The sequence below is a fragment of the Daphnia magna genome, linkage group LG5 (genome assembly GCF_020631705.1).
Source record: "Daphnia magna isolate NIES linkage group LG5, ASM2063170v1.1, whole genome shotgun sequence".
Classification (NCBI taxonomy): Eukaryota; Metazoa; Arthropoda; class Branchiopoda; order Diplostraca; family Daphniidae; genus Daphnia; species Daphnia magna.
In genome coordinates this window covers 2029324-2036857 of record NC_059186.1, presented here as the reverse complement: position 1 = coordinate 2036857, position 7534 = coordinate 2029324, and the positions used below count along the sequence as shown (strand labels likewise).

General features: G+C 37.0%; 1 long non-coding RNA gene and 1 pseudogene across 1 annotated transcript; one reads left to right on the top strand and one right to left on the bottom strand.

Moving 5' to 3' along the window:
* The first annotated feature begins 384 nt into the window (after positions 1-384).
* Positions 385-977, top strand: LOC116923982 (annotated as a pseudogene).
* A 5002-nt stretch (positions 978-5979) lies between these two features.
* Positions 5980-7322, bottom strand: LOC123472188. The gene is made up of 3 exons (XR_006646481.1): positions 7153-7322; positions 6711-7091; positions 5980-6579 (listed from the first exon to the last, which is right to left on the bottom strand). It is a non-coding gene; the product is annotated as an uncharacterized LOC123472188 (long non-coding RNA).
* Between the last annotated feature and the right edge of the window lie 212 nt (positions 7323-7534).

Below are 7534 nucleotides of genomic sequence, written 5' to 3'. Positions count from 1 at the left end.
CCTGTTAACAAGAGCGTTTTCAAATGAGCATACTGGCGAGAACATCAAACGCGATCTTCAGTCTGCCGGAGAGGAATTCAACATTGCAAAAACTGACGAGACACCAACTGTCGTTTGTGACCGAGGCTCCAATGTCCTTTTAGCTGCTAAATTGATGCGTTGGTATCAAATCAACTGTGCGGCTCACGTCTTTAATTTGGTAAATGTCACTGATGGCTTTTAACGAATTCCGGCCTTGATAAGAATGCTGAAGAAATATCAAGAAATAGCATATTTCTTCAATTCAAGTCTGCTTAAGTATCATCAGCACAAGAAGAGCTACGTTTCATTTTTGAAAATATCCCACCTGAATTTACCGATCATTGCTACTTTGAAGACCTTGATATGGACATGTTCACAAGTAGCGTTAAGAAGGACAACGTTACTCGTTGGAACTCGAAGTGTGTCACGATAGAATCGATTCTCGCTAACCGTGCGGTCATTCGGCGGTTACTGTTGAAATACATCAAAATCAAAAACTTCTGCTATCTCATGGCGAGATTTACTTTTTGATGTGCCTTCTTAAATGTTTAATCCCTTTCCGAAAATGCACCGAAATCTTAAAGGGTGACAGAAACCCAACAATTTCCTTTGTTCTGGCTATGCTTGAACTTTTGTCTCAGAAAGAAGATAATGAAGAAGCTGTTGAAGAAGAACTCGATTTGGAGAGAGGAGAGCTTATTTTGCTGAAAGCGGACTTACTCATTTTCAAAGAAAATATAATAAGTTCGATTGAAAAATGATTTGTCCGAGTTGAAAATCCCATTTACGTGCTAGCTGCTTCACTCAATATTCGTTGGAAAGGAACGAGCAGTTTTATAACAAATCAAGATGAAATTAAGAAGGCCATCGACAACTTTGAGCGAGCTTTAAAACAGAGAATGGCTACAATGAGACCTACTTCAAATTAACGACCAACTCAAGTCAATCGTCGATAGCAGCCTCAAGTAAATTTGTCATCGGCACAATCAGCTACTACCTAGTGTTGCCGCGTTAGTAAAAATTCTACTTCGTTTTCGTTTTCGTTTTATTTTTGGATTTTTAAAAAATTTCGTTTCCTTTTCCCTTCGTTTTTTTTCAAATAACAAACGAACGTTAACGATCTTTTTTCGTTTCGTTTTCGTTAATATCAAGTTTTAAATTGGAAAAATTAAATTCAAATCGTGTTTTACAATTTACATCTATATTTTCTGAATTGTATTGGTTATGCGAATTATAATACTTTTGCTTTCAGTTAAGCGTGTTTAACAAAAGACTACCTGATAATTGGATTACCATTAGGTTAACGAAAACATTTCAAAATTGGATATAATGAGGCGATAAACATAAAACCTTTTTTTTTACAGTTTACCGAAAATTGTGATCTAGCTTTGCTAGACCACAGAAACTAGAAATTTTTGACTTCAGATCTAGCATACCACCATTCTTCTAATTTGGTCATTTTCTACACGCCTGACTTTGATTTTGGCTGGGCTCACTTGACTTATTAAAAAGGTTGGCCCTCATTAAATCTTTATTACAAGAGAGAAAGGCTTTCGCAGCTAGATGTTGTCTGTCCAAACGATCTTTCCGGTCTGCACAGTACCAACCGCTAATCGAAAAGTCTTTCCAAAGCTGCCGAAGAAGCTGGTATGGCTGCCATGGTTAGAGCTAGACTAACAAGATCAAGGGAGCGTGTTGAGTGATCTTGCCATGAGGCAATTTGATCAACTTTCATCGTATTGCCTTGTTCGTCGATTACTGGTTTGATTGGGATCCCCAAGTAGTCTGAAATCTGTCTGACAATTTCAGCATTCTTCAAGCTTTCTTCGCTGTCATCTGGAGAGCGATCTGAAGGACGTGTAAGTTTCTCGGCTGAATATAACGCGAACAAATGTTTGAATCCAGTCACTGCAAGTGTTGGGAATAATATACCTTATTCCAAGAACTTGAATCAAAAATTAATATAGGCCTTTAAAGTACACTTTGGGTAAGCTTAGAACCGCAACACCCACCACTTAACTTGCCATGAGCTAAATAAAGCTATTAACCAGTTAGCTGTCGATAGCTTTCGACTGTTTAGCTAAAAAATGCTTATTTAGGTTTTAGTTTGAACATACCTAGCTAGAGTTAGCTAAGTAACTGCTAACTAATTTACGCTTATAAACTCCTTCTAGAGTTCAGTTCTTCATGTAAGTATCAATATTAATAAAAATAAATATAATTTGAGATTCAAAATGCGATTATTTCAACCACAATATTTATTTCGCAGGGACAACATACCGCACAACGGTTAAAATAATTTCACAGAATTGACCGCGATAAGGACATAAGAAACATTACGCTAGTAAACTTGTCTTTGTAAATGTTAAGTATTTACTTGTTGTTATAAGGTGACTTAGAACAGCATTGCGAGGAACAGTATAGAGGAGGAGAGCACACGAAGAACAGCAATGACTAAGAACAGCATTACAAGAAACAGTTATGACGAAGTATCTTATGACTAAAAAGAACAGCCTGGTGAAGAACCGCTGAAGTTTCACTTCAGAACCATTGTAGGGGATATTGACATTTTAAATTTGTAGTTCCGAGTTGCGTAATGAGTCCTTTTCACCAAAGACATTAAGGACAGCAGCTTTTTGCAATTTTCTTTTTCTTTCGCTTGTGTGGCAAGCAAGCAGGCGATTGATCAGCTGCAACTGCGATTGGCAGTTTTAATCTGATCAGCCGCGAGGAAAACCTTGTGCCAACACTCCCATTTTGTATCAAAAATTCTAAATGAAGTATGATACGAAGTATCATATGTGTATGATTATCAATAGAGCAGGAATTATTTTAAAAAATTAACTTACTGGTAATTGCCTTTATCATGTCCTCCGGGAATTTTGGCTTAGCTTTACTTCCTGGAATACTAGAGCAAGCTCTTCCAGCCATACTCAAGAGAGACAGCTCCGATTTAGTCCACCACCCAGACAGTAAAACTGCGACAGTAGCATTTACACGCCTAGCCCGAATTTGGGATTTCATGCGCCCAGTCACCGTGCCTTGCCTCAGTTTTTGACTTTCTATATTGATATTACCATAGAGCTTAACCTGTTAAAGATTTAAGGATAATGTTAAGTTTAAAAAAGATACCAATAAATAAAAACTTGGCGGAGTGTTCTCGGAATTTATTGGAGATATGGCATCCAGTGAAGGCCAAGGTGTACATGGTAGTTGTCCAATTGCGGATTGATTTCCTTCCTGTCGTTCAATATAGCGCTGTACGACGATCATCTGCGCACGAACAGCTGTAATGTAAAAGGAGATCTAATTAGATATTAGTAAAAAAGATTGAAATTTAGAAACTCACTTGCAGAAGGGAGTCAAACTGAATCTTCCTTGAGCGCACTGATTTCTTCTTAAATTGCCAAAACATTCTGCTTTAGTTTCCTGTTGTCTTGCTCCAATTTGACGATTTTCACATCAGTTTCAGCAAGCTCCTGTGAAAATTTCAATTACATCTTTAAGTTTAAGATTATAAAAAATAATGACACAGTTTATTCGATACATACCTGCTCTATATCCTCGTAAGGACGCTTTTCAGAAGTAAATTTCCCCGCCTCACCATCAGTACTGGAATTTTACATACCAGGAAAAGAGGCGTTATTTTGCTCTGCCTAAAACTGCAGCTGACATTGAGCTTTGGGGCCTGCTACTATACGATCGGCAGATGCCATAAGATTTTTTATCTTATGTATTCGCATGGCAGATAAACAATCTTTGCCCTCTGAAAGACATACATATTATACTAATTATATTTCTGTGTAACACAATAAGAAATAATGACAGTGAACCTGAAATCAGTACTGCCTTTCCAACACTAATAACAGTATCTTTGGATTTGTTAGTTGAGACATACTGAATCAAATTCCAAGATGATGTATGGTTGGGATTCTTAGCTTTCCACCTGAAAGCGAATAAGAAGAATTAATGATAGCAAAAATTTTTCGATAGGATCTTTAGACTTTACCTTATTGCCAGTTTGCGTTTACTTCCAATGTAAACTGTCATTATTGCTACTGCAATAATGCCTCTTCTGATTTTGGTAATTGTGGCTTTATCACGTGAGAAAGAAGACCTATACCAGGGGCACACTCGACAAAGTCGAACAGGACCATCAGTCTTAAATCTTTGGTTAGTGGCTGAGAAACCCTGGCAACACTACCATCCAAAGATAGCTGATCCCTTAAATCCTCTATACCCCTAAAGCTGAAATACAATACCAGTCAATTAACGTGAATTATATTGCAATTTTGTCACTATGTATTTTAGTTTGAAAGCAATGAAATACACTCCACTGTTTATCTTCCACTGCTTAGTATTGCCTTTTATTTGGAAAGTCATCTTACAAAAGCTTCCTTGGGACAACATCTAAAAATTTGCAAATGGCCAGTGCATTTGACCACGTTGAACATTGGAGTTTCCATATGCTGTTGCTGGAGTATAAACACCTTAGCTTTCCAACCACAAAAATATGAGTTTGCTCCCAAAAAAAATGCAGTTCCATACTTTAAACCATGAAAGATAAAGGCAATCTGGAAAAGCCAATTTTGAAGCAATTATGTGGACCTAACTACTATAAAAATCAGCGACAAGATTGTTATGTATTGGTTTTGCCAAAAACAAGTCAGATATTTCATCGGAAATCATGGTTTGGAAGATGAGATGTGGGACGAAGACCTGAATTACCTTGGTGACATTAGTTTTGGAGATATGTACAGAAAGTTAAGAAGAGAGAAAATGATTGACGGAAATACACAAATTAACGGTGCAACTTAACTTGGATGGTGACAGTTGCTTTAAGGTTCTACTGGTTCAAGTGGTTTTTCTTTGTATAAAGAAATCCAGTTTCATACATAAAACTAACATTCTTATGCACTTGGCTTTAAGGTTAGTCAATATACATTTTGGCCATTTCTGACCATTATAAATAAGGCGCCGTTTAAAATTCGGCGTGAATTCGTCGTTTTGTTGTCCTTATGGTACGGATACAAGAAACCACCAGCCAAAGCCATCATGGATCAGCCGCTTACCGAACTACGAAAACTTGAAGAACAAGGAATCATAGTAAACGTCAAGAAATACAGACTGGTTATATTGATTGTTACGACTGATATGTTGGCTCGCCCTATACCATGAAATTGCGGTTCGTTTAATGGACAATTTGGGTGGAATTTTTGTTTGTTGGAAGGTGTAAGAGTCTCAAAAGGAAAGGGAAACGTCCGAGTCTATTGTAACGAAGGCCTACAAATACATTTAATTATGATACCCAAATTCTTATTATATTATGTTTACTCTCCCTTGGCATATAATAATGTCTACATTTTACTCTCTCGCATTTGGCGAGAGAGTAAGGAAACAACAACGAATTTCGTCTGAAATCACAAATTTTGGCCCTACTGCTGTGGAAATGGCTTACATGGCTAACAAGTTGCTGGAAGGCTTTGAAAAAGCCAATAGTGAAAACCTTCCTGAAGTAAATATTATTTATTAAATAAATTTATCATTTCGAAACTTGAACATTTAATTTAAAAAGATAGAAATAGCTAAGGTAAACACATATAGGAAGGAGAGCCTACCAAATTTTTGATTTCTGACGAAATCCGTCTGCACTTTGATCACAAATGAAGGACTGCCCACCAAACATGGTGGAAGGTCCATTTTGAAAGGAGAGGGGCTTATCTCAAATTAAAAAAATAATTAAAATTACTTAAAAGCTACTAAAAAAAAAAATACCAAGCGACTCAGCATGAAAAACTGAGTATACCCATAATTTTGTTCACCGTATTTATTTTTGGTGCAACGACCCTATTGAATTAGACGAAATTTTTCCCAGTGAAATAAAGAAATAGAATCAAGAAAAAAAATGACCATGAACGTCTAACAAAAGAAACTCAAGAACCATTTATATTAACCAGTCGCTCTACAGCCAACTGCATTCGTTACCTTTTGAAAAGCGGATTAAAATTTGTTTTAACACGTCGTTTTTCTACCGACAACATTGAACGGTTCCACGGTTCTGTCCGACACTATTGTGGCAGTACCGACCATCCATCAGTCGCCCATTGCCTGAGTGCAATTGAAAAGATTTCTAGAACACAACTATCACTTACTTCGATGTCGTCGAACACACCATTACTGACAGAAGCGGTATTGAGGCAAAATTATCCATTGATTACAACAGTTAGGAATCCAATATTAAGTAAACATAGAGGAAAAACCGTTCTTGAAAAAACTGATCCGGTCCATCTACAACTACTACAAGAACTTACTCGAGACCCATGTAAAAGATTTGATTAATTTACAATAATTATCAATTTACTTAAACAATTCTTTGAATGTAACCTTAGCACATATGCCTCTCACAAGGGATTCACTTACCTCAGTGTATGTCCTTGCAATTTGCAATCCACAAATTCGGAAAGCTTGATAATTTCTGCATTGACTGTTATACCCGCATTGTTAGGCCAACGAGTTCAGCAAGATATCTCCGACTAATAAAGCACTTGGGTAGTGATTCTGAAACACCAAGAAATACGTAAGATACATTCTACCTAAATAAACTAATAAACAATTTTTCATGAAAAAGACAGAGATGGACTGAAATATCCAGCTGAATGTGTCGCAGTTAGATTTTTAACTATACACACCTTCTTTAAGAAGACACTGCCTCAGTTACGCTACTGTACCAATATCGTAGATGATTTGGTTGAGTTTCTTACTCCATTCTTGTCTGCTTGCCCGGAGTTTCAATGTTCCACAGATGATACACACACCCAAGGCCTTTGCAAATTTATGATGAAAACTTTCTTTAAATCTTGTCTACGGACTAAAGAGAAGAAGAATCATTTGCATAACGAAAAAAACCAATAGCACACCACAAACCAGAAAACAGAAAGGTTTTTAAATTGCAAAAATGAATAATGGCATTTACTGTGTTTCCTCTTTCAAATGCATTTACTGTGTTTCCTCTTTCGTATGTTCACCCAAACTTTTCTTTATTTTCATCTTGCAGGCTACGATACTTTTTCCTGAAAGATTGTGAAATGTCAGTTAAAATTAACAAAGAATAAACAAGAAACAAATAATTACCATGTCAATGTGACATTCCGTTTTTTGGTACTGGGATGCTATGTTACCTGTGGGAAGGTATTGCGGGAAGTGGAAGCTGGCTGATGCATTAAAAAAATGGCAACTATGTGTAACTGGTACGTTGTGCCTTCAGGCAGTCGTGGGTGTGTTGGAGGATGTTTTCCAAACTGGTGCAGGAGAGGTTCCCCGTTGAGAGGCCATTATATTTAGATGGCTATGAGCAGACCACACACCATCATTATAGGATTAGGCCATTAGGCATTAGCCATTTTTATGTTCAAGTAGAGTCCCCTACCGGCGGATCATCAAAATATGAAAGATGAATAGCGAATAATTGTTCGTCAAGGAAGTTTTCGGCCTTTGGCAGTATGAATTTCCAAAA